This window comes from Cynocephalus volans, chromosome 13, assembly GCF_027409185.1.
Source record: "Cynocephalus volans isolate mCynVol1 chromosome 13, mCynVol1.pri, whole genome shotgun sequence".
In the NCBI taxonomy this organism is placed as follows: domain Eukaryota; kingdom Metazoa; phylum Chordata; class Mammalia; order Dermoptera; family Cynocephalidae; genus Cynocephalus; species Cynocephalus volans.
The window spans coordinates 108,300,936-108,328,569 of NC_084472.1; the positions used below are offsets into that span (position 1 = coordinate 108,300,936).

Below are 27,634 nucleotides of genomic sequence, written 5' to 3' on the forward strand. Positions count from 1 at the left end.
AGGGACACATTAGGGTTCTTTATTGCCGAGTCTCCAAAGGAAATCAAAAGGTAATTTTTTGTATTCCTTTTTTGGGGGGGGAAGCGCTAAAGCACATAGAACTTAATGGGAGGCAGACTGAGTCAGCACCATGCCTCCTCAGTGTTGTCTCACACAAGTCATTCTTGATTTGCTTTCATTGTCCAGAGCCTTCTTTTACTGTGCCACTTGTCATAACGATGTGTATAATCCTGAGCTAATTGCAAAATGTGGCTGCAAAACCAGGACCCGACTGCACATCACAGGTAATTGCACTTTACGTCTGGCAGTCCTTATCCCAAGCTCCTAGGGGTCTGGCCGAGGAAAGAGAAGCAGGCTTTGTCTCTTAAAAGACAACACCCATTTGAACTTTGCTAGAAGTGCTGGATATTTCCCCACTGGGCATACAAGACTTGAGGGTCAGTCTTTTGGAGCTGGAGGAAACCTTTCTAGTTCTCTAATTCAACTCCCTAACAGGCCAGGCAAATGAATTCCAAGAGAGATTCAGTAATGCTGTCCAAAGTCACCTAGCCAGTTAGTGGCTGCAGCGAACTCGATCCCAGGCATGCTGACTTTCAGCCCATTGGTTTGTCACTATATCACACAGGATTTCCCAACTGCAGGCTGAATATTCAGCCTGTATCTGACTGTTTGGCTGTCTAGGGGGATGTCACTTCATGACCATTCCTTGAGAACTCTGTTTCTCTACAGAGGGAGTTTAAAGCTTACTCCTTGTGACAGTGAGGAGGGGTGTGACTTTCTGTTTCATCTCATGGAACGCCCTGGCTTACCAATAACATTCTCCACTTGAGAGCAGGAACAAAAATTAATCTCAAGCATTCATGACAACTTAGTTCCTTCCTGGCTTAAAACTTAGTCTCTTCCAGGTACATTCAGCTTCTTTGGGTAAAACCCCAGTGTTTCAGGACTATTCTTCTCTCTTAGGTCCGTATTCTGTCCTCCCCAGAATGCTATTCAAATGCAGAACTAAACATGCTGAACATCACAGTGGCTCTTGTAGTGGACAGCACGTCCTCCCTGACTGCTCCGGGGGCTCCTCGTCCCCTCTGGTCTGTAACTGTCACCCTCTGTGACCTCTGCATTGTCAGCCAGTGAGTGTGTTCCTCCTGGCTTTAGGTCACCTTCTGTCATTTGTTACTGAAATCCATCATCCGCATCACAGCCTCTGGTCTCGAGGTCTGCAAAAGCCTCCTTTCCCATACTCCGAGTCGTTTCATTCCTGATGTTATTCTGGTCTCTCTGCTGTTCACGGTTTTTTAATCTGCCCACGTGTGCGTGTATGTCAGGATGCAGGGACCAAGGTGGGCTTGCTCTCAGGGTTTCTCCCTGCTTAGACACACATGGTGGCACATCTCTTCCTGTTGCATTGTTACTAGACACTCCTCCAAGAACGGCACCAGGAATCCATGTGAAAAGCAAAGTACCTCTCTCTTTTTCTCCCCCTGAACATCATACAGCTGTCATACTTCCTTGTCTCGTCGCACTCCATCGTGTGTGGGGGATGGGGGACTGGGTCCTTTTTCAGGGATCCAAACTCTGCCTTTGTTTAATAAGAGCTTTATGGAAATAAAATACAAATACTATAAAATCAATACCATATTCATTTAAAGGGTACAATTCAATGGGTTTTAGTATATGAGCAGAGTTGTGCTATCATCACTACAATCAATTTTAGAACATTTTTCTTTGCTCAAAAGGAAACCCATATGTTAGGTTGGTGAGATAAAGGGATCAAAAGACTCCAAGCCAGACGTTTAGCATGCCAGGGAAACTGCAGGGGAGACTGAAAGATCAGTTCCTGTCCCCATACAGACTAGTAGAGGTTTTATGGGGTTTGAATTAGGGGAAGGGTATAAATTTTGAGAAGGGGTTGTGTAACTTCCCTGAGCAGTCAGCACTTTGCAATGGTTCTGTGGTTTTCCTGTTTTGCACAAGATTCTGTTCTGCACAAAATCGAGGTTTTCTTGGAAAGCACTTGCTTCAGAGAAGGAGTGGGGGTAGGGAGCAGGTGAGGAAGGGGTCAGCATGGCTGTGCTTATGCTAAGCTGATTGTGAGACCTAGTACCATGGCCATTCACAGCTCCTCCTCATTCTGTCCTACCCACACCCCTGGAAACCACTAGTCTACTTTCTGTCTCCATAGATTTGCCTGTTCTGGTCATTTCATAAGAAGGGAACCATCCAGTATGTGGCCTTTTGTGTCTGGTCCCTCCACTCTGCCGTGCTGTGCCGTAGCATGTATCAGTACCTCATTTCTGTTTATGGCTGAACCACATTGCACTGCATGGATGTACCTCATTTTGTTTATCCATCCATTTGTTGATGGGGATTTGTACTGTTTCCATCTTCTGGATATTGTGTATAATGCCACTATGACATTAGTACACAAATATCTGTCCAATTTCCTGCTGTCTTTTCTTTGTGTACATACCCAGGAGTAGAATCACTAAATCAAATGTTAATTCTATGTTTGATTTTTGGAGGATCCATCATACTAGTTTCCACAGAAGCTACATCATTTTACATTCCCACGAGCAACACACAAGGGTTCCAGTTTCTCCACATTCTCACCAATGCATGTTGTTTTCCTTTTTTAAAAAAATAATAGCCATTCTAATAAGTGGTATCTTGTGGTTTTGATTTAAATTTCCCTGATAGTTAATGCTGTCAAGCATCTTCTCATGAACATCTTATTGACCATTTACATATCTTCTCTGAAGAAAAGTCTATTCAGATCCTATTTTTTAATAAAGTTATTGTCTTTCTATTAAGTTGTATAGGTCTTTATATATTCTGAATACGTATTCCCTATCAGATATATGATTGGCAAAAATTTTCTCCCGTTCTGTGAATTATCTTTTCATGTTATTTATATATTTTAAAGCACAGAATATTTGATTTTGATAAAGTTCAATGATATATTTTTTTCTTTTGTCACTTGTGCTTTTGTGCAATTATCTAAAAAGGTCTTGACCAGTCTAAAGTCATGAAGATTTACTCTAATATTTTCTTCTAACAAATATATTTATTTATTTATTTATTTGCCTATTACATTTAGATCTATGATCCATTTGAGTTGATTTTTGTGTATAGTACGGGGAAGGAATCCAACTTCATTCTTTTCAATGTGGGTATCCAGTTGTCCCAGAACCATTTGTTCAAAAGACTGTTCTTTCACCATTGAACTGTTCTTGGCATCTTATCAAAAAACAGTTGACTATAAACATGTGGGTTTATTAGCGGAGTCTCAGTTCTGTTCCATTAATCTATACTCTCACCTTAAACCGGCACCACCGCCTTGATTACTATATTTTTTAGTAAGTTTTGACATTTTAAAATATGAGTCCTCCAACTTTGTCATTCTTTCTTAAGATTATTTTGATTATTCTTGGCTCTTGCATTTAAATATGAATTTTAAGACTTGATGTATCAATTTCTGCAAAGAAGCCAGCTCTGATCATGCTATATCTGTATGTCAATTTTGGAAATATTGCTATCTTAACTATATTGAGTTTCCTGATCTATGAACATATGATGTCTTTACACAACCCTGTATTTCTGAAATAAATCCCACTTGGCCACAATATAAAGCCATTTCTATATGTTGTTGACTTTGGTTTGCTAGCATTTTGTTGAAGAATTTTGCACCAATATTCAAAAGAGATGTTAGTGTATCATATCTTTCTCTTGCGATGTCTTTGTCTGCTTTTGCCATCAAGGTAAAACTGGCCTGATAGAAAGAGTTGGGAAGCATCCCCGCTCTTCTATTTCTCAGAAGTTTGTGAAAGGTCAGTGTTAATTTTTCTTTAAATCTTTGTTGGAACTTTATTTGTGAAGCAATTGGCCCTACCTTTACTTTTTTGAATACTAATTGAACCTCTCTACTTGTTATAGGTTATTCAGATTTTCTCTTTCTGAGATAGTTTTGGTAGTTTTGTCTCTTTAGGAATTTGTTCACTAAATCTACATTATCAGATTTGCTAACATGCACAAGACTGTATACATAAGTATTGCCTTATATTCCTTTTTATTTTAGTCAGGCCAGTAGTAATATTCATTCTTTCATTTGTAATTTTAGTAATATACTATTCACTATTTTTTTTTTTTTGGCCAGACTTGCTAAAATGTTTGTCAATTTTGTTGATCTCTCCAAAGAAACAACTTTTGTTTTAATTGATTTTTCTCTATCGTTTTTCTATTCCTTAACTGATTTTTTCTACTCTAATTTTTGTTATTTCCTCCTTTCTGCTTGATTTGTATTAACTTGCCCTTCTTTTTCCAGTGTCATAAAGTTAAAGCTTAGGTTAGGTCATTATTTTAAATCTCTCTTCTTTTTTAAAAAATGGGCATTTTATATCTATAAATTTTGCTCTATGCACGCACTCTTTAGGGGCGTGCCATATTTTTGATATATTTTCATTTTCATTCATCTGAAAGTATGTTATAATTTACTTTGTGACTTTTTTTTACCCACTCATTGGTTATTTAGGGTGTGTTGTTTTTATTTCCATATATTTGTGAATTTCTTAATTTCCTTTGTTACTGCTTTCTCATTTCATTCCTTTGTGCTTGTAAAGTATACTTTATGTGATTTAACTTTTTCTTAAGTTTATTGAGACTTGTTCTACGGCTTAATATATGGTCTATCTTGGAGAATAGTGAATGTACACTTGAGAAGACTATGTATTCTTCTGTTGCTGGTAGAGAGTTCTGGTAGATGTCTGCTAAGTCTAGTTGGTTTGTGGGATTGTTCAAGTATTCTATTTCCTTGGTGATCTTATGTCTAGTTGTTCTATTATTAAAAGTAGGATATTGACATTTTCAAATATTATTACCGAATTGTCTATTTCTCCCTTCAAGTATGTCAGTTTTTGTTCCATGTATTTTAGATTTCTACAGCTACATGCATATGTGTTTATATTTTATATCTTCTTGGTGGATTGACTCTTTTATCATTAAAAAATGTCTTTGTCTCTAATAACATTTTTTGTCTTAAAGTCTATTTTGTGTGAAAGTAGTCTAACCATGCCAGCTCTTTTTTGGTTATCATTTGCAAAGAACATCTTTTGTCTTCAATGCAATAATGCCTTTAAGTCTAAAGTGTATGTATGTCTTGCATATAGCATACAATTAGATCAGGGTTTTTTGGTTTTTTTTGTTTTTTTTTTTTTGGTTTTTCTTCATTCTGCCAATCTCTGCCTCCAAATTGAAGAGTTTAATCCATGTACATTTAATGTAATTACTATTAGTATTTTGTCTTCCATTTTGTTATTTGTTTTCTATATATCATATATTTTGTGTTTCTTAATAATTTATTACTGTTTTATTTTGTATTAGATAGATATTTTCTAGTGTACCATTCTCAAGCCTTGCCATTTCTTTTAGTATAAATTTTTCAGTTATTTCCCTAGTGATTGGCCTACAGTTTGCCATTAACATCATACTGTATAACAATCTCGTTTGACTTAATACCAAATTAATTCTAATAGTATACAAAAACTTTTTTCTTATGTAGTGCCATTTTTTCTCTTTAGGCTGTTGTCACAAATTCTATCTTTATATATTGTGCCCATCAACATAGATCTATAACTGTTACTTTATATCATCTTTTAATTAGACAGAAAAAAGTTAAAAACAAAAAATATATTCTTTTTTATATTTACCTCTGTAAATATACCTTTACCAGTGCTTTTTATTTCTTTATGTGGATTTGAGTTACTACCAAATGCCCTTTCATTCCAACCTCAAGGATTCCCATTAGCATCTATGGAAGCATTTGTCTGCTAGCTACAAACTCTCTACATTTCTGTTAATATTAAAATGTCTTAATTTGCCTTTCATTTATGAAGGATAGTTTTGCTTGATATAGAATTATTTGTTGGCAGTTGTTTTTTATTCAGTATTTTAAATATTTCATTCCTCCTCTTTCTGGGCTCCAATGTTTCTGATGAAAAATCAACTTTCAATCTTATTGAAGATCCTTTGTGTGCGAGTAGTAACTCTCTTGCTGCTTTGAAGATTCTCTTTGCCTTTGGGTTTTACCAGTTTGATTATGGCTGTCTAGATATGTGGATATCCTTAAACGTATACTACTTGGAGTCGATTAAGCTTCTTAGCTCTCTAGATTAATATTTTTCATCCATTTGAGAAGTTTTTGAGCATTATTTCTTCAAATATTCTTTCTACCCCTTTCTATTTCTTCTCTCCTTCTGGTACTTCAATTAAATATATATTGATGTACTTGATAATGTTCCAGTGGTCTCAAAGGCTCCATTCATTTTTCTTTCTTCTTTTTTTTTTCCTTCTGTCCCTCAGACTGGATAATGTCCATTGACTTATTTTTAAATTTTCTGATTCTTTCCATTGCATGCTCAAATCTGACCTTGAGTTTCTCTTGTAAGTTTTTTATTTCAGTTACTGTAATTTTTAACTCCTAGATTTCTATTTTATTTCTTTTTCTATTTTATACAATTTATTGATATTCTCTATTTTGTGAGATGTTATTTTCATATTCCTTTTAGGTCTTTATATATAATTTCCTTTAGCTCTTTCAAGATATTCAAAATGGCTAATTGAATGTCTTTGACTAGCAAGTAAAATGTCTGAGATTCTTCAGAGACACTATCTATTGATAGCTTTTTTCCCTGTGTATGGGTTATATGTTCTTGTTTTTTTTTCCATGCTTCATAGCATTTTTGTTGAAAACTAGACATTGCAAATATTATAATGTGGCCATTATGATAATAGTATTTTCCCACCTCCTTCCCCAGTATTATTTGCTATTACTGCTTGTTGTGCTTGTAATTATTTGTCTAGTGACTTCTCTGAACTAATTCTGTAAAGTCTCTATCTCTGTGATTTGTAGTCACTGAACTCTTTGTTACTTTAGTAGTCAGCTTCAATTGGACATAGATCTTATTAAACACCTGGAACCAATAAGTATCCCAGTGTTTGTCAAGGGATCCTGTGTTTGTGCTGGGGCATGCCTTCAATATTCAGCTGGGCAATTGACAACTCTGCTTTAGCCTTCATTTCCTGCTTCCACAGAACCTCAAGGTCAGTCAGAGGTGAGAGCTTAGAGTCTTCTTAGGCCTTCCTGAGCACGCACACAGCTGTGCACAGTCCTGGGCATGTACATTGTCATTTAGATCCCTAGGAATATTCCAGAGTTTTTCAAAGTCCCTGTAGCCACCTCATTCCTCAGTTTTCTCTCTAAGCTTTTATTTAGTCCATTGTTTGCTCTGTTTTCCATTGTCTCAGGTACTTGTGATGTTAAAACATTTGATCACACTCCCTGGACAGAGGCTTCTAGCACTGGTTAAGTTCAAGTGCGGTTGAAAAAGACAAGCTGATGTGGAGTCATCCAGGGAACCACCAGACAAGTCAAATAAAGACTCTTTTTTGAAAATGAGTCTTTGAAAGAGCTGCACTTACACTCTATTCCTAAGATAGGGTATTATTTTATCAAGACTACCAATGAGCTTAACAACACAAACCTTGCTGTTCTTACTGAGATATACTCATTCTTCTTGACTAAATGTTTCCTGGGTTGCTGCTGGTTTAGTTTTCAGAGCTCTGAAAAAAAATGATTCTGACAGTTTTTGCCGGTTTATTCTGTTTTTATGGAGGGACAAACTTTCTTTTCACCATTTTTTCCTGGTGTCTTGTCTTTATTTTTTAAGAACAGTTTTGCTGGATATAAAATTCCTGGTTGACAGTTTATTTCAGCCCTTTGTATGTGTCATCCCATTGCCTTCTGGACTCTGTTCTTTCCAATGAGAAGTCAGATGCTAATCTTATTGAGTTTCACTTATAAATTACATTTAATTTTTTTCTTACTTCTTTCAAGAGTTCCTTCTTGTCTTTGGCATTCAGCATGGTTACTATGATGTGTCTGTGCCTGGATCTCTTTGGAGTTCATTGAGCTCTCTGGATAAGAAGTGTATTGACTGAACAATGGCCCCTGAAGATATCCATATCCTAACCCTTGGAATCTGTGAATGTAACTTTATATGCAAAAGGAACGTTGCAGATGTGATTAAATGAAAGACCGTGAGATGGGAAGATTATCTTAGATTATCCAGGTGGGACCTAAATGTAGTCACAAGAGTCCGTATAAAAAGAGGCAGAGGGAGATTTACCTACATACATAAAGGACAAAGGCCTTGTAACAAAAGCAGATGGAGACAAATTCAGAGAGAGAAAATGCTGCATCACGGTCTTTGAAGGTGGAGAAAGGGGCATAAGCCAAGGAATACAAGGAACCTCTAGAAGCTGGAAAAGGCAGGGAAATGGATTCTTCCCTAGAACCTCTGGAGGGAAAGCAACCCTACCAACACCCTGATTGACTAATTTCTAATCTGCAAAAACATTATTTTCATGTAATGTCACTGTACTAGTCAGCTCAGACTACCATAATAAAATACCATAGACTGGGTGGTTTAAATAACAGAAATACACTTTGTCACAGTTCTGGAGCTTGTGAAGTCCAAGATCATGGTGCCAATCAGTTTGGTTCCTGGTGAAAGTCCTCTTCCTGGCTTACAGATGGATGTCCACCTTCTTATGTCTTTGCATGATGTACAAAGAGAGAGATAATGTGGACATTCAGGTCTCTCTTCTTCTTCTTATAAGGACACTAATCCTCCAAGATCAAGGTCCTGCCCTATGATCTCATTTCACCTTAATTACTTCTGTAAAAGTCCTACCTCCAAAGATAGTCACATTAGGGATTAGGACTTTAACATATGAATTAGGGCAGGAGTAGGGGGGACACAATTCAGTTGCTAGCAGCCACATTCTGAAGCTCTGGGTAGATATAATTTGGGGAGAGGGGGTACTATTTAATCTATTAACCCACTAGTGTATAATTAATTTCAGTTAGTACACTTTTCAAGTATAGAATTTCCATTTGGCTCTTTTCATAAAATTTTCTATGTTTATCAATATTGTCTCTTTGAAGAGACATTGCCATCATGGTTTTCTTTGGTTATTTGAACATATTTGTAATAGCTGCTCTGGAGACTTTGTCTGCTGAGTCTGACATCTGGACCCTAGCACAGGCAGTTTCTTTTGCCTGTGTTTTTCACCATTTGAATCAAGCTTTCTTGTTTCTCTGCATGTCTCACTTTCTTGCTGTTGTTGAATACTGGACATTTTTGACGATGTATTGTAGCATCTCTGGACACCAAGGCTTGCTGCTTTAATTCCTTGTTTGATTAGCTGGTTGGTGACTTCGCTGAACTACTTTATTAAAATCTATTTTCCCTACATTGTGAAGGCTCTGATTTTGCTCATCAGAGAGTGCTGACTTGAACTTCAGTGGTTAACAGCCACTCTGCTGACAGTGGTTTTAACAGGGCTCTTTTTTACTGTCTCTTTCCCTGTTCTCTCTGGTAAGCACTCTGTCCCTGTAGGTATCACACCCAGCTCTTAGGCTACATTAATTGTCTGCTGACTGCTCCGTAGACAGTGTCCTGAGGCATATATTACTCACAGTATTATCCAGTTAAACTTGGGCCCCTTTGCAGGAGTAGTTTTTGAGACAAGTCCTTGAGGTTTGTTTTGACCCTTACAGAGTACTTGTTTCACTGGTTCACTATGGTAAATTCTAGCCTATGGTTTACCTGGTTACTCTCATGAACTACCAGCCTCCACTTAATTGCTTACAACCAAAATCACCATTGTCATCAAAATACTCTTGGGCTTGAACTTCTCTGCACTATGTTCCAAGAAAGGTCAATCCCCCTGGGCAAGCCTTAGAGTTTTTTGTTCTTATGACCTGCTTCTCCCCCTGAGAAAAATCTCTGAGCCACTGCTCCAGAGCTTGGGAATGCAGGGCGGGGGGGGGGGAGTTGGAGCACTTATCTTGAAGTGACATGCCTACTTTATGAGCAGGGCACTGATGGCAGTGGTGGTAGCCTCTGGGCTTCTTTGTTTGCCTCTCCCACCATGGAGCCTCTGAGGCCTTAGGAGCTTGCTGAAGTGAGGGAGAGGAGTGTTCCACTGTTTTCACCCTGTGGTGCCTTGGCAGAGCATCACCTATAAATGAGGGTGTGTGGAGGAAGAAAGCTTCTGTTCCAAGTGGAAATCACCTGGAATTTAGCCTCAGCAACAAGGGGCTGGGGAGAGATGAGAAATGCTGATACCCAACCCCTCGTAGAGGTGTACCATAGCCCTCGACTAGGAGTTGGAGGGGGGGAGTCCTGTGTTCTTGAGCACACGTGTCCAGAGTGGAGCTTCTATCACACTTGGTTGGAGCTGGAGGAAAGAAAGCAGTTAGTGGCTCAAGTGCCACAGACTCTTGCTGCTCTTGCCAAGATTTAGTGTATTTCTTGAATAAATGAGCTATATGTTTGTTGAACAACTTCCCAAGAACTTAAATGTTGCATGTGTGTGTATGCATGTTTTAATAATTTGTACTACTTATGGTTATTTCACTGAGTAGCAGGCCCATGGAGCTTCTCCTGTTTCCATTCCACTTGCAGAACTAAAGGCTCTGTCTTAATCTTATTTTTATTTTCTCTGAATCTTGCAATTTCCTCTTGAAAATCCAAGACAGTTTCAGGCCTGGCAAGAAACTGCTTCTGTGTAATTTCTCAAAATCCCTATTGTCTACAGGGTTTTTCAACTGATTGCTTGGGTCTGAAGAATATTTTTTCTTAAATGGGCTTCTATAAAAATGTGAGTCTTTTTTTTTCCAGGCAATAAATGAGGCTGACGAAACATAGGAGGAAAGTCTCATTAAAGGAGATATCAATAAGAAAGAACACAAATAATACAGTAAAAGTATACTCTCACATATCATTATACTATATAAAAATTTAGCATAGTTTAATGAAGTAGACATATCCCTGTAAACACAGTGTACAAACCAAACTTTTTGCAAATAAATTATACACATGCATACACACAGGCATACACTGCTGGTAAGTCATTTTGCAAAACAAAAAATCTTTATAAAAATGAATAATCAATCAAGATGGCAGAATAGATGGTTCCCAGAGTCACACCTTCCCTCAGTAACCAATACAAAACTATTAAAAATTGAAGACTGCCAACCTGAAACTGTTGGAGCTGGGGGAGGAGAAGAGACCCACAGAGTTCATGAAGGCTCGAGCAGCAACTGTGAGAGGTGCAGGGATGGCACCTGTTGTTCTGAGCCAGCCTGGTACAGAGGCAGGGAAAGCCAAGTGGTGCCCTTCATGTAAACCTGTCTGGTGTCAGCAGGGGAGAGGAGGGCTTCAGAGTGCACCATTCCAGCCCATAGTTCATAAAGTCCACTGTCAGGATTCCCCTGGGCCCACATGAGAGCAAGCGGCCACAACCAACCAAAACAAGAGCCACCCAGAGGTGGATGAGTTATCACCAGGGACATGCATGGCCTGTCCCATGAGAAGCAGTTGGAGTGTAAGGGCACATTGGACACAGCGTGGGCAGCTGGTCTCAGTGGGAATGGATGAGGACAGTAGAACTGCAGGGGACTCAATCTGCATGATAGACTGTGTCCCAGGCCAGAATTTCCACACAGCCCAAAGTCAGAAATCATTAATAATTCTCATATAAAGCCTTCCCCAGAGAATCAGCAGCAAATAGCATTCTCCTCAAATGCCTAGGCATCAACGTAAGGACACAAAGATTGAGAAAGAACAGAGAAATATGCCACCACCAGATAAATTAAACAAAGCACCAGGAGTGATGGGTGCAGATAAACAACAGGTCTATGAAACGTCTCACAGAGAGTTCAGAATAACCCTCTTAAAATGCTCAGGGAGTCGCAGAAAACGCAGATAGAAAATTAAATGATACCTGGAAAATCAGGAGCAAAATGAGAAACTTAACAAAGGAGTAGACCCAACTTAAAAAAATAAAAACAAATAAAAACTCTAGAAATGTAGAATATGTAATCTGAATTGAACAACTGGATACAAGGCTCCAACAGTAGATTTAATCAAACAGAGGAAAGAATCAGTGGACATGAAGATAAAACACATGAAATTATCCAGTCAGAGGAGCAAAAAGAAAAAAGAATAAAAAAATGAAGCAGAGAAACAGCAAATACGGGGCTCTCCCAAGCAAAATAACCTCCATATAATTGGCATGCCTGAAAGAAAGGAAAAAGGAAGAGATGTAGAGAACATATTCAAGAAAATAATGCCTGAATGTGTCCTAAGTGTGGAGAAAGATGACAGACAGCAGCCAGGTACAGGAAGCTCAGGGACTGCCCATCAAATTCAATCCAAAGAGGAACAGCCCAAGGCACATCATGATCAAAGTATCAGAAACCAAAGACAGAGAATACTGAAAAGAGCAAGATAAAAGAAACACGTAACATTCTACAGAGCCCCAATACATCTCTCAGCAGGTTTCTCAGTAGAAACCCTACAGGCCAGAAAAGAATGGGATGATACATTCCGGGTGCTGAAGGAAAAGACTGTCACCCAAGAATTCTGTATCCAGCAAAAGTAATTCAAATGTGAAGGAGAAATAAAGCCTTTCCCAGACAAACAAAAGCTAAGGGAATTCGTCAGCACTAGACCTGCAATATAAGACATGATAAAGGGAGTTCTTGAGTTTAAAAAAGAGGTGACACTAAGGAGCGCAAGGAAAACATTTGAAGGTGCATAATTCATTAGTAAAGTAAGTTCACAGACAACCTCAGAATACTCCAGTGTCATAAGGTGGTGAATAGTCTGCTTACATGCTTGGTATGAAGGACAAACCAATCAAGACACTAACATACAGCAGTACAAGAGACAGGAAATATTAAAAGATAGAACTTGTAACAACAAATTGTCAAAAAGGGAGGAGTGGGGTGATGGCACCAAAGCATAGAGTTGGCTCCTTTTTTTTCTTTTTTCTTAGATATTAAAGTTAAGTTGTTATCACTCTAAAGCAATTTGTTATAACTGTGCCATGTTTTTTGTAAGCCTCACAGTAACCATAACACAAAAACGTAGAAGAGACATACTAAAAATAAATAGCAAGAAAGCAAAATGCAAACCTAGAGAAAACTACTCAACCACAAAGGAAGACAGTAAAGCCAGAAAAAAGAAAAAGAAGGATCCACATAACAACCAGACCAAAAAAAGAAAAAGCAAAATGGCAAGAACAAGTCCCTGTATATCAATAGCAATCCTAAATCTAAATGGATTTAATGTCCCAATTAAAAGACATAAAGTGGCTGAATGGATTATAAACAAGAACCAACAACACGCTGACTACAAGAAACTCATTTCACCTATAGAGATACACTCTGGCTGAAAGTGAAGGAATGGAAAAATATATTTCATGCAAATGGAAACCAAGAAAGAACAAGAGTAGCTATATTTATATCAGATAAAATAGACTTCAAACCAAGGAAAGTAAAAAAGATAAGGAAGGTATTGCATAATGAAACAAGGATTAATTCAACAAGAGGATATAAAAATTCTAAATACATACACACTCAACCCCGCAGCACCCAGCTATATATAGCAATTACTATCGGACCTAATCTCTCGCTAATGGGAGAGATTGACTCCAACACAATAATAGTTGGGGACTTTAATACACCACTTTCAGCAAAGGACAGATCATCCAGACCGAAAATTAACCAAGAAACATCAGAATTAATTTCTACAATAGGCTGCCTTGACCGAACAGTCATTTATAGAACATTTCATCCAACAGCTGCAGAATACACTTTCTTCTCAGCAGCACATGGAACATTCTCTAAAGTAGACCATATGTTCCTTTTTCTCCACATCCTCGCCAGCATTTGTCATTCTCAGTCTTTTGGACGTTAGCCATCCTAACTGGAGCGAGATGGTATCTCAGTGTGGTTTTGATTTGCATTTCCCAAATGCTGAGTGATGTTGAGCATTTTTTCACGTGTCTGTTGCCATTTGTATGTCTTCCTTTGAGAAATGCCCATTCAGCTCCTTTGCCCATTTTTTAATTGGGTTACTTGTGTTTTTGCTGCTAAGTTGTTTGAGTTCCTCGTATATTCTGGTTATTAATCCTTTGTCAGATGTATATTTTGCAAATATTTTCTCCCACTCTGTTGGATGTCTTTTTGCTGTGTTAATTGTTTCTTTTGCTGTGCAGAAGCTTTTTAGTTTGGTATAATCCCATTTATTTTTCCTTTGGTTGCCTGTGCTTTTGGGGTCATATTCATTTTGGTGGGACTGCAAAATGGTGCAGCCTTTATGGAAGATGGTATGGAGGTTCCTCAGACAACTACAGATAGATCTACCATATGAGTCAGCTATTCCACTGCTGGGAATATACCCAGAGGAATGGAAATCATCATGTCGACGGAATACCTGTACTCCAGTGTTTATTGCAGCACTATTTACAATAGCCAAGAGTTGGAAACAGCCTAAATGTCCGTCACTGGATGAGAGGATAAGGAAAATACACAATGGAATTCTACTCTGCTGTAAAAAAAAAAAAAAAAAAATACTACCTTTTGCAGCAACATGGATGGACTTACAGAAAATTATATTAAGTCAAATAAGCCAGGCACAGAAAGAGAAATACCACATGTTCTCACTCATTTGTGGGAACTAATATAAATAAATAAGTAAATATACAAATGAATGGGGGAATGGGGAAAGAAGACATAATAATTACAACAATTCCTTGATTTTGTTAAGACAAGTGAACAGATTTGATGCTGATGGGAGGGAGGGAAGAGAGGAAAGGAGGAATTGGTAAAGGGACATGAAAATCACTTATATTGTATATGGATAAATTATTTTTTTTAAAAAATAGGCCATATGTTAGACACAAAGCAAGCCTCAACAAATTTTTAAAAATTTCAACTACCATATCTGACCACAATTGAATAAAACTAGAAATCAACAACAAAAGAAACACTAGAAACCATAATAATAAATGGAAATTAAACAGTATTCTTCAAAATAACAAATGGATCAAAGAAGAAATCAAAAAGGAAATTTAAAAATTCCTGGAGACAAATGAAAATGCAACATAGCAGAACCTATGGGATCCAGAAAAAGCACTTCTAAGAAGTAAGTTTATAGCAGTCAATTCCTACATCAAAAAGGAAGAAAGGCTCCAAATAAACAACCACTGTTATACCTCAAGGGGCTGGAAAAACAAAAACAAATCAAATCCCAAATCGGTAGAAGGAGAGAAATAACAAAGATGAGAGCAGAAATAAATGAATTAGAGATTTAAAAGACTACAAAAAGTTGATGAAGCAAAGAGTTGGTTTTTCGAAAAGATAAACAAAATTGATAAACCTTTAGCTATACTAATGAAGAAAAGAAGAGAGAAAGCTCAAAAAATAAAATCAGAAATTTAAAAAGGGACATTGCAACTCATACTACAGAAATACAAAGATCATGAGACTACTAGCAACAACTATATTCAAAGTAGAAAACCTAAAAGAAATGAATAAATTCCTAGACACACAATTTACCAAAGTTGAATCATGAAGAACTAAAAAACCTAAACAGGCCAATTACCAGTAATGAGACAGAAGCAGTAATAAAAAGACTTCCAACAAAAACCGCAGGACTACATGGCTTCAATTCCACGTTCTACCAAAGATTCAAAGAAGAACCAATACCAATTCTTCTCATACTCTCCCCAGAAAATGAAGAGGATGGAAAACTTCCAGACTCATTCTACAAGGCCAGCATTATCCTCATACCAAAACAGGAAAAAGACACAGTAATAAAAAAAAGAAAGGAAAAGAAAACAACAGGCCAATATCCCTAATGAGCACAGACATGAAGGTCCTCAACAAAATAATAGCAAAAAGAATCCAGCAACATATTAAAAAGGTCATTCCATATGATCAAATGGGATTCATCTCAGGGATGCAAGGATGGTTCAACATATACAAATCTATAAACATAATGCATCACATCAACAGAATGAAGGGGAAAAAATGATCATTTCAGTAGATGCAGAAAAAGCATTTGATAAAATCTAACGCCTCTTCATGATAAAAGCACTCAACAAACAAGGCTTATAAAGAGTGTACCTAAACACAGTAAAGGCCACCTACAGCAAACCCACAGCTAATATCGTACTGAATGGACAAAAATTGGAGGCTTTTCCTGTAAGATCTGGAGCAAGACAAGGGTTCCATTTTGCCCACTCTTATTCAACACAGTATTAGAAGCTCTAGCCTGTGCAATAAGGCAAAAGAAAGCAACACAGGCATCCAGATAGGAAAGGAGGAAGTCAAACTATCCATATTTGCAGATGGTATGATCCTATACATAGAAAACCCTAAGGACTCCACCAAAATATTACTGGAACTAATAAATGAATTCATTAAAGTGGCAGGATACAAAATCAACACACAAAAATCTATAACCTTCTATAAGCCAATAATGAAATAGCCAAAGAAGAAGTCAAGAAAGTAATTCCATTCACAAAAGCTACCAAAAAAAAAAAAAAAAATGAAATACCTAGGAGTAAATTTAATGGAGGTGAAAGTCCTCAACAATGAAAACTATAAAGCATTGGTGAAAAAAACTGAAGAGGACACAAATAAATGGAAAGATATCTCATGTTCTTGGGTCAGAAGAATTAACATCCTCAAAAATGTCCATGTTACCCAGACAACCTCTATAAAAATACCAATGACATCCTTCACAGGACTAAAAGTGACTAAGCATCCCTTTATTTAGCTGACTTTTAAGTGTTATTTTAACGTAAATGTTTTAAAGCAGGAAGTTGCTGTCGTATAAATATGGAAAGATTTTTGTTTACAAAGAAAGGTTCTGCCTTTGTATTTGTAGGTATGCTGTGTGTTACTCTATGACATGTATTTTACAACATCGAGGGGATAAGGTAGCGAGACATTTTACAGTCTAATTTCTTATCTTCAGTGAAGTCAACATACTCCTCGGTATTTTCTTTTTTTTTTTTTTTTTTTCGTAATAGAATTATTTTTCCTTCTTGCCTATACTGATTCTCAATCACCACTCCTACCCAGCCCATCCCACTGCAGGCAGAGAACTCCATTAATCTAGAGCTGAGATTCTTACACAGCAGCGAGTCAGTGACGTTGACTTTGGTTTGCCAGACGGTGGCAGCAAAGTACCATGAAATATCACAGCTGGCAGGCTGGGGCGCTTTCTGGTGCATAGGTTTGAATCAGAGTCGTTCCAGCCAAAATCTGCCAAAAGAGGACATTATCTTACAACGGAGCTGCTTGGCTCTATATGTTCAAAGTCATGATGATATCTGGAAATTTTTCCAGAGAAATCAGCTTTCAAAAAGGGCTTAGGAACTTATCAACAAATGACAAAATAGAAAACTTACTGACTTTGGATTAATACAAATTTCAAGTTGAATATTTCATGGCTTTAAAGCCAGGTGAAGGGCATCCCCAGGTAATTATCTCATTATTGAGCTCATTAAATTAGCTTGATCTCGTCGCTTTCTCTCTCCTGGTATACTCAGTGAGAATTCAGAAGACTTGACTGGTGATCACAGATATTCCACTCATTAAGCTGTGGTTTAGGGACGATGTTACTCTGGGGGATCTCAGTGTAGTCATTTCCAGAGGGGAGAGTCCTCACCATCCCTACGGCCCTTTTTAATTCTGATTTTCTGTGGTTTCTGATAGCTCCTTCTTTGATGACTTCCATTTTTGTCTGAGCTAGAACCACACTAGAGACGCTCTACTAAGCTCACACTCTGACATTTTGGACAGGCACGCGTGGTGCGGTGGTGAAGAACATGGGTTCTCGAGTGGTCGTTTCTCGGCTGTGTGACTGTAGGCAAATTATTTAGGTTCTCGCTGTGCTTCAGATTTCTTTAAAATGAGTGACTAATTTATAATCATTAATATAAAAGGATTATATTGTATATCTCTCAGAGGTTTACATGAGAACATTAGTACACAGAAGTATACGAATTGATTGTATTAGTATAAAAAGCACTAAGGCTCGTGCCTGGCAAATAGTAAGTTCTGTATATACATTATCATGTCATTCATGGGAACATAAACCCCAAAAGAATCTCATTATTTCTTTTCACATCGATGAAATGTGCATAAACGTGGACCACTATTCTAAAACATTTATCTGAAATGTGGATAAACTGAGAACTGGAAGGGAAGTCCTAGCAGATGGTGCTTATTTTAACCCATTCCCCAAGTAAACTATGTGCAGGGCATGAAACTATGTGAAGGGCTGGCCTTCAGAGAAGAAGGGTAGCTGTTTTCCTGCCCTTCTGCTTAATGGAATTAGATTAGTTATTAGGCAGGAACATTCCCAGCCGCAACTATAAAGTTCGCTACCTGCTGTTTCACCAATGAAGTTTCTAACACTTAAGGTTTTAGGATCCTGGTCCTCAACCAGGGCAGGAAGGTGCACGTAAGAATCTTTGCACATGATGGAGCAGAGGGAGTGGGCAATTTGAAAATGGCCCTGAGGAAAGTTGCATCCAAATTTTCCTAATTCTTAGCCCCTGAGAACTGTTTTAGAGCCCTCATTAAAATGAGAATGTTTTTGCAGTATCCCACGGGTTTTGGTATGACGCATCTTTATTTTTGTTAGTTTCAAGAAATTTTTTGACTTCCTGTTTAATTTCTTCTTAGATCTATAGATCATTCAGGAGTCTGTTGTTTAGTTTCCACGCACTTGAATGGTTTCCCAAATTTTGCTTGCTATTGATTTCCAGTTTTAATCCACTGTGGTCTGAAAAGATACTTGGAACGATTTTGATTTTTTTAAATTGGTTGAGACTTGTTTTGTGACCTAACATGTGGTCTGTCCTGAGTACGTTCCGTGTGCTGATGAGAAGAATGTGTATTCTGTAGTTGTTGGATGAAATATTCTGTAGGTGTCTGCTAGGTCCAATTAGTCTAAGGTTTAGTTTAAATCCTGTGTTTCTTTGTTGATTTGTTACCTGGAAGATCTGTCCAATACTGAGAGAGGGGTGTTCAGGTCACCCACTACCATCATATTAGGGTCTATTTGGGGGCATCTAAAAGTATTTGCTTTACTATCTGGGTACTCCAGTATTGGGTGCATACATATTTATGATGGTTATGTCCTCTAACTGGACAGATCCCTTTATCATTATATAATGACCTCCTTTGTCTCTTTTTATGGTTTTGGTTTAAGGTCTGTTTTATCCAATATAACAATAGCTACTCCTGCTTGTTTTTGATTTCCATTTTCATGGTATATCTTTTCCATCCTTTTACTTTTAGCTGTGTGTGCCTTTTGAAGACAGCATATAGTTGGGTCTAACTTTTTAATCCAGTCAGTTGGTCTGTGTCTTTTGAGTAGGGAGTTTAACCCATTTACATTTATGGTTGTTATTCACAGGTATTGCTTTACTCCTGTCATTATATTGCTTAATGTTTAGATGTTTTAAATGTCACGTGCTCCTTTCTTCCTCTTTTATTTTTCATCTTCAATGTTAGGTGGATATTTGAGGTGACATGATTTAGCTTCTTTCTCTTTCTTGTTTCTATTTTGGTTTTAGTGATGGGTTTTGCTCTTTCATGTAAATTTTTTATAGTGATTATAGTTTTTCAGATTCCAGATGCAGTACTCCTTTGAGTATTTCTTACAGGACTGGTTGTGTGGTAGTGAACTCATATAATTTTTGTTGTTCCAGGAAATACACTATTTTCCCTCATTTCTGAAGAATAACCATGCAGGATATGGAATTCTTGGCTGACAATTTTTTTCTTTTAGTACTTTGAATATATCATCCCATTTTTTTTCTGACCTGTATGGTTTCAGTTGAGAAGTTGCTGTTAGTCTGGTGGGGGCTCCCTTACAGATAACTTGGCACTTTTCTCTTGCTGCTTTTAGAATTCTCTCTTTGTCTTTGAGTTCTGCCAATTTGACTATAATATGTCTTGGAGAGTATCTTTTTGGATGGAATCTGTTTAGGGATTTTGGGGCTTCCTGGAAGTGAAGGTCTGCATCTCACCCTATACCTAAGAAGTTTTCTATTATTATTTCCTTGAATAGGTTTTCAATACCTTTTCCTTTCTCCTCCTCTTCTGGAATACCCATGATTCAGATGTTTGTGCACTTGTAGTTGTCTGCTAGCTGTCTTAGATTTTCTTTATTTTTTTAAATGCTTTTTTCCTTTGTTTTTTTTGGGGGGGCGGGGGGGAGTTGTTGTTTGTTTGTTTTATCTGCCTGGGTTATTTCAAAAAGACTATCTCTGAGGTCTGAAATTCTTTCTTCTGCTTGCTCTGACCTGCTGATTAAGCTTTCTGTTCTGTTTTTTATTAAATGCTCCCATCAAAAAGATGCAAAGACTTCAAATAAATGACCTAATCTTATGCCTCAGAGAACTAGAAAAACAACAATGATACAATCCTAAAAATAGCAGACAGAAAGAGTTAATTAAGATCAGGGCAGAACAAAATGTACTAGAGACCCCAAAATTAAACAAAAGATCAATGAAACAAAAAGTTGGTTTTTTGAGAAGATAAATAAAATAGACAAACTATTGGCTAGGTTAACAAAAAAAACGAAGTGAGAAGACCCAAATAACAAAAATCAGAAATGAAAAGGGAGGCATTACAACCAATACCACAGAAATACAAAGAATCATTAGAGATTATTATAAACAACTGTATGCCAACAAATATGAAAACCTGGAAGAAATGGATAAACTTCTGGAAACATACAAACTACCAAGACTGAACCAAGAAGAAATAGAGAACGTGAACAGACCAATAACAATGAGATTGAAGCAGTAAGCAGAGATCTTCCAACAAAGAAAAGCCCAGGACCAGATGGCTTTACAGCTGAATTCTATCAAACCTTTAAAGAAGAATTAATATCACTTTTCTTCAAACTTTTCAAAAAAATTAAAACAAAAGTCATGCTCCCAAACTTATTCTATGAGGCAGCATCACCCTGATACCAAAACCAGATAAAGACACAATAAAAGAAGAAAGGCTAATATCCTTGATGAATATTGATGCAAAAATCCTCAGCAAAATATTAGCAACCAGAATACAGCAACACATAAGAAGAATTATACAGCATGAACAAGTGGGATTCATTCCTGGGATGCAAGCATGGATCAACATATGAAAGTCAATAAATGTGATACACCACATCAATAAAATAAAGGGAAAAAAACATGATTATCTCGATAGATAAAGAAAAAACATTTGACAAAATTCAACATCGCTTCATGATAAAGACTCTCAGCAAATTAGGTATAGAAGGAAATTATCTCAACACAAGAAAAGTCATTTATCAATCACCAACATCATCCTGAATGATGAACAAGAACCAGAACAAGACAAGGATGCCCACTCTCACCACTCTTATTTAAAATAGTATTGGAAGTACTAGCCAGAGCAATCAGGCAAGAGAAATAAACAGGGCATCCAGTTTGGAAAGGACAAAGTCAAACTGTCCTTGTTTGCAGACAAAATAATCTTATATAGAGAAAAAACCAATAGTCTCTACCAAAAAACTCTTAGAGCTGATTAACAATTTCAGTAATGTTGCAGGATACAAAACCAACACCCCAAAATCAGTAGTGTTTTTATATTCCAGTAACAAACTAGCAGAAAAAGAAATCAAGAAAGCAAGCCCATTCACAATAGTCGCCAAAAAAAAAAAAATACCTAGGAGTCAATTTAACCAAGGAGGTGAAAGGCCTCTACAATGAGAACTATAAAACACTACTGAACAAAATTAAAGAGGACACAAAAAGTGGAAAGACATACCAAGCTCTTGGATGGGAAGAATTAACACTGTGCAAATTTTCATTCTACCCAATGCAATCTACAGATTCAATGCAATCCCCATCAAAATACCAATGGCATTCTTCACAGAAATAGAAAAAGCCATCCAAACATTCACATGGAATAACAAAAGAACCTGAATAGCCAAAGCAATCCTGAGCAAAAACCTAAAGCTGGAGGCATAACACTACCAGACTTTGAATTATATTACAAAGCTATTGTAACCAAAACAACATGATACTGGAATCAAAAGAGACACTTGCATAAATGGAACAGAATAGAAAACCCAAGAATCAACCCACAAACTTACAATTGAGTGCTGACAAAGGTAGCATGAACATACATTGGGGAAAAGACTGCCTGTTCAATAAATTGTTGTGGGAAAACTGGACATCTGCATGCAGAAGAATGAAACTGGGCCTGTCCCTCTCACCATATGGTAAACTCAACTCAAAATGAATTAAAGACTTAAATATAAGTCTTTAATCATTCAATTACTATACAATTCAAACCATATAATTACTATAGAAAAATATAGGAGAAACACTTCAGGAAGCAGGACTGAGCAAAGACTTTATGAATAAGATCCCAAAAGTACAAGCAACAAAAGAAAAAATAAACAAATGAGATTATATCAAACTAAAAATCTTCTGCACAGCAAAGGAAACAATCAGCAGAGCGAAAAGACAACCTATGGAATGGGAGAATATATCTGCAAACTATACATCTGACAAGAGATTAATATCAAGAATATACAAAGAACTCAAACAACTATATAGTAAAAAAACAAAGAATACAATTAAAAAATGGGCAAAGGAGATGAAAAGTCATTTTTCAAAGGAAGACATACAAATGGCCAACAGGCATATGAGAAAATGCTCAGCATCACCAGTCATCAGAGAAATGCAAATCAAAACCATATTGAGATATTACCTCACCCCACTTATTAAAAAGACTGAGAATAACAAATGCTGATGAGCATGTGGGGAAAGGGAGACCCTTCTATACTGTTGGTGGGAATATAAATTAGCACAGCCATTATGAAAAACAGTATGGAGTTTCCTCAAACAACTACAGATTGAACTACCATATGATCCAGGAATCCCACTGTGGGGTGTATATCCAAAGGAATAGAAATCATCAGGTTGAAGGGACACCTGCACTTCCATGTTCACTGCAGCTCTAATTACAGTAGCCAGAATATGGAACCAACCTAAGTGTCTATCCATGAATGGCTGGGTAAGGAAAATGTGGTGTTTATACACAATGGAATGCTACTTAGCCATAAAAAGAGTGAAATTCTGCAATCTGAAGCAACATGGATGAGTCTAGAGAAAATTATGTTAAGTGAGATAAGCCAAACAAGGAAAGAGAAATACCACATGTCCTCACTCATAACTAGGTGCTAAGAAAGAAGGAAGGAAAGAAGGAAAGGAGGAAAGGAAAGAAGGAAGGAAAGAAGGAAAGAAGGAAGGAAAGAAGGAAAGAGAGAGAGAAGAAAGAGAGAGACCATAACAATATGTTGAACTTTCAGAAGGAGAGAAAAAAACCTAAGGATGCTAGAGATGGGGGGGGGGTTGGGAAGTGAGCGGTCAGGTAAAGGGCATAAAGAAAAATCACAATTTGTAATAATGGATATGCTAATAATAAATAATAAAAATTTAAAACAATGCTAATATTCTGCAATGGAGTCAACTAAAGAAAGCAGACTTAAGAAAAAGAAATTGGAAAGAGGGTGTGAAAGGAGTTAGAGTCAGAAATAAAGATAAGAAGTGGTTTGGGAAGGTGGTCCAAACGTGGATTTATCCTACTTCATAGTTTTCTTTAGGTTTTGCCCTGGGTTACCTTTTTCGTAAATATCTAAGACCCCTTTAAGAAAGTAGTCACGTCAGTCAGTGTTCCTTAGGGACGGGAGCTCCAAATCCAGGTTAAAGTGTAACTACCCTAATGGGTCCACCAGCTCGTCTCCCCAGCCTGGCCTACCCAGGCAGCAATGAAGTCCAGTTGCAGCCCTCCTCCTGTCCTGACAGCCTGGGGTAGCAGAGAGAGCAGATTTTCTTGCATGATTCTTTCTCTTCTCTAAAGCAGAGTTCAGAGACCAATGGCCAATAATTTAACCAATCATGCCTACATCATGAAGCCTCCTTAAAATCCAAAGGACAGGTTTGGAGAGCTTTCGAGTGGCAGACAGCTGAACACGTGGACAATCCTTTACAGTGGCACACCTGGAGAAATCATGGAAGCCCTATGCCCCTTCCCCCATACCTAGCCCTAATCATCTTTTCATCTTATCTTTTGTAATATCCTTTATAATAAATGGACAAATGTAAAAAATAATTATAAAGCAGGGTTTGGAAACCCCATGTCCACTAAATTCTAGTAAAAAAGGAAAGCAACTTGGTAGCAAACCCACAACAATCGTATGTAGGTACCTTTTGCTCCCACAGCCCTGACCTTGCAGGATACTCTAGTCCCGCAGTTGACTGTGGCTCTCTGTGTCTGCAGTCCTTGCCCCGTCTCCACCTCACCTTAGGCCTTCCTTCTTATCCCAATGACTACAATAACTTCCTACACAGTCTCGCTGTCTCTGGTGCCTTTTGATGCTAATCTATGCCATTTTTCTTAGCTATGATAATTTTTGTGAAGTTCTAATTATGAGTGGGTAAACAAATAAATGATGTGTTACTCCCACTTTTGCAAGACTAAGGCATAAGTTTGATCTGTTGCTTTGCTGCTTGTTCAGCTCCTAAGAGTAGATGTTCTTACCCAGAATATGTGATAACACTTTTAGGCGTGTCACAATGATTGGCAAAGTACTACCTTTTGTAAGTAATTGCAACAATTTAGCTATTTGTTAAATTGGAGCAGATTCAGGAGTATCTAAATAACACAGGCATAATTTTCACTCATTTAAACTATGATAACATTTCTTGAGGGAGATAGAAAAAAGTGGAATTATTGCTATCCATATGGAAATCATATATGAGGTATATTTTAACATGCAACCCCGTCAGGTTTGCCAAAAAAGGAATTGTTGCCTGTTGCTTTCAGGGAAATCGCTTTTTGAAGGAGTGATAAAGATAAGCCAAGTGTTGGCTGTTGTATAGAAGGACTCTCTTTTTTCACTCATTTACAGGTCTCAGACTCCATGTCTTTTTTGGTGTCTTGTGCTTTATTCAGAAATCTTCTTTAGGCTATCCACAAAGAAGTCATAGTAAGCCATGGGAAGACATTAACAGAATTACTTGCACACTGTCAGCTATAGATAGATAAAAATATAAATAAGTAAAATGATCCAACTGTCTTAGAATGAAATCAGAGAAACTTCAATTGCTTATCTACTGCCCAGAGGAAGGGTCTTTGTCTTCCTATTTATTCTTTGCTTTTTTCTCCCAAATATTTGAAGTAGCATTGAATTTCATACCAAGGGCCACAGTAGACTGTTGCAACTTCTTGCAATCTTGCAACCTGGTAGAGAAAACACTTTTAGACTTCCTTCCAGAAGTATTGAATTATGATCATTAGAAATAGAGAATTTAGAGTTGGAAGAAATAAAAAGAGAAAATTTGGGTCAGTTCATCCTCGACCTTCAGGCAGTCAACACCTAGCCAAAACCTTCATCAGTCCTCATACACGCTGCACTTTCCAACCTCCACATACATGTACATGTTTCCATAACTATGAAAGATTCAAAAATTATAAAAAGTATTAATACCTTTTTTGAGTTTTTATTAAGAATGATACAAGGGAAAATTCAAAGCTTTAGCAAAAGTTTTGAGAGATTCACACAAAGCACTCACCTAACGCACTTATGCCTCCCCCTCCACCTTTTTTTTTAATAGCTGGCAAATGCTGTTGGCTGTAGAGTTAAGCTTTGAGACAAGCAAAGCCTTCCCCAAAGTTCTATTGTTCCTAAGCCAGCTGGGGCATGTCTTTTACATTCCAGAACTCAGCTTCTGTCACGTGTACTAAACCGGCTAGCCTTTAAAGACTGACAGTTGGTAACACAACTAGTCCTCTCTCAGATTTTACTTCAGATGTTCCCTTCCCAAGTCATTTCCCCCAGGGCAAAAGGTAACCACAAAATAAGAAAGCATCAGTCAACCTGAAAACCCCATCAAGCGTCCGTATGTAAGTGAAGGCTTCTGAGGATTGCAGGGGGGGAGCAATCATATCCCAAACCTGACTCAACGCACCTGCAAGGTGCAACTACTGCTGATCTAAGCTGACAAATACACATCCAAAGATGCCCTTCCTCCAGAAGTGTGTTTTGACCCAGTTAATGTTTTTATGGATTAGAGTGGCTTGGAAAGAGTTACATCAAAAGAAGAGGGATACCAGGATGTTTCTTTGTGGCTCTTTCTGTCCGCCATTATTCAAAATGAAGTGATACGTGGGTTTAAAGGCTTGTCCCACATGAACTCTCCATTCTGACTAGTCTACGTAGAAAGACAATGCTTAGGTTGAGACGGGAGGAAAGGTCATGTCCCTTTTATCCACTTGGGTGGGCAGGGGGGTGTGGCACTGACAACGGCCGTCCACTTCGTCCATCTCCCTGGTGACTTCTGTGCAGACAATCTTCCCATCTCTGACCACCCAGCAGTCAGGTTCAGCAGGCAGTTCATGCAGGGTCTTTGGAAATCATTTAACTCCCAAGCGTAGTTTAGACTGTGATTTTTTCTCACAATACCACGTGCCAGTTCTTATTGACTGGCAATGGCTTCCTAGCCCAGTGTGTTGAAAAAGATTCCTGGATTGAATCTGTGCTCCAGGATATGAGTGGCATGATTGAGTATCAATACACATGCAGGGTTCAGGAACAAGTAATGGCTCGTGTGTCATTCCTTTCCATCTTAAAGCAGCTCCTGTTGCTCATTTAATCTATTAATTTCAAACATTCTTGCATTTTTCCTCATAATCACCCTTCAAAGTTCTGGTATTATCCTTGTTTTGCAGAAGATAAGACCATTTGCTCTTGTGTTATTTCCAGATTTGGAAATTCACAAAGGTTTTGGGACACATCCCCTGTAAGTTCAAGATTCCTCAAAAGTCAAAGTTAATAATAAAGTAAGCATTGAAGGAAAAATAAAGTAAAAAGAGGTGAGGTCCAAGGAGAATGAATTACAGCCAGATCAGTATCTGCAGAAAGGAGATGGGGCTTGTATAGCAATGTTTTCTTAGAGTTCTAAAGTGGCTCCAGACCCTGCCTGTAGCAGAAAGGCTCCTCAGATGCTACACTCTCTGGTGAGAGGGGAGGAGGGATAAATTACAAAGGTATAGCAGTGACTCAATAGGTGCTTAATTTAAGCATACCATATAGAACTGAAATCCTCACTTACTCCCTCATTATGTAGAAGAAAATCAAAGAGTTTGCTACAATTCATACTTCAGAATTTGTCTGTAATAAGAATCCCAGCCTCTCCTTAGCCAAGGACTTAGAAATGTCTCAATCAATGGGAGTGGTCCAAAAATCATTTGTGAAGACATATTGTGCCAGTTCACTAAGGTTTCTATGCTATTGCAGGAACAGCAATAAAGTTAATGAAAAGTGGCACGAAGGAATTCACCACTGGTGCTGCAAAAACACAGGATCGATTTTCAAAGGGATGTGGGAGCACGATTAGCATCTCGAGCTTTTCTACCAGGTAAGAGCCTCAGAGGACCCTGATCCTCTACAGTTTCCTGAGAATCACTGGGCAGTAAAAATTTTGACTTAAACAAGAATATTTGCTTTATCAGCTCATATACTGACCAATAGAATTGTTTCTCTTCAAAATAAATTCATCTCCATTTCCCCCTATATCATTAAGCTGAGCAAATGTATCTTCCCCCATCATGTCTTAAATCATCAGTTCTCATAATAGCCAAAAGTTATATACC

General features: G+C 37.6%; 1 long non-coding RNA gene across 1 annotated transcript; it reads left to right on the forward strand.

Moving 5' to 3' along the window:
* On the forward strand, positions 1–27,345 carry LOC134362064 (uncharacterized). The gene is made up of 3 exons (XR_010021516.1): positions 1–50; positions 187–284; positions 27,279–27,345. It is a non-coding gene; the product is annotated as an uncharacterized LOC134362064 (long non-coding RNA).
* Positions 27,346–27,634: the final 289 nt, after the last annotated feature.